Consider the following 799-nt stretch of genomic DNA (forward strand, 5'->3'; position numbering starts at 1 on the left):
CAATAGGTTGCTTACGAGTGAGTGTGTAAGTGCAGTAGGAATGTTAAGTATTCAACCATAGTAAGTGCAGTTGGTAAAGTGTCCTACCTCGGAACTATTTCTGTTTTAAGTTGAATATTATTCCATTTCAGTAATAAATATTTAAAATGAATTTCAACATTTTTATGTCAGTGTTCAGTGATTATATATATAGAGTGGCAATGGCTTCTATATTTGTTTCATACATAGGATAAGACAGATGATGTAATTGTTGGAGTAAAGTCAACAGCCATTAAATTTGGTGAGGAGACAAAGTTCTGGTTGTCATGCTTTGGTAGCGGAATGGTCGGTTCCCTCTTCTTAACAGGAGTGGCGTCCCAACAAACGTGGCCATACTACACAGCAGTGGGAGTAACTGCTGTCCATCTAGCCTCTCAGGTAAAGCTTTGCTTTATTTATACTTTTTTCCCATTACACTCGCTCATGGTGAATCAAGACAATTCAAATTGGATTTTCCTTTGTGCTGATGATATAATTAATATATTTCTTTTTGTTAGGCTACGTTAAAATTTCACTCTTTATGAAGATGTATTGATAGAATAAACTGGATGGGGAGTTACCTGCTTGGGGAATGGATGACAAAATTAATACCCTTTTTTGTTGGGTTTGTTTCACTCTTGGTGATGTTGTATTGATAGAATAAACTAGATGGGGAGTTACCTGCTTGGGGAATGGATGACAAAATTAATACCCTTTTTTGTTGGGTTTGTTTCACTCTTGGTGATGTTGTATTGATAGAATAAACTGGATGGGGAGTTAC

At 36.2% G+C, this 799-nt stretch overlaps 1 protein-coding gene across 3 annotated transcripts in view; it reads left to right on the forward strand.

Moving 5' to 3' along the window:
• Window positions 1-799, forward strand: part of LOC106475140 (4-hydroxybenzoate polyprenyltransferase, mitochondrial-like) — an 11,748-nt gene that overhangs the window by 10,430 nt on the left and 519 nt on the right. The window lies entirely within an intron of this gene.

The sequence above is a fragment of the Limulus polyphemus genome, unplaced genomic scaffold (assembly GCF_000517525.1).
Source record: "Limulus polyphemus unplaced genomic scaffold, Limulus_polyphemus-2.1.2 Scaffold8132, whole genome shotgun sequence".
Lineage (NCBI taxonomy): Eukaryota > Metazoa > Arthropoda > Merostomata > Xiphosura > Limulidae > Limulus > Limulus polyphemus.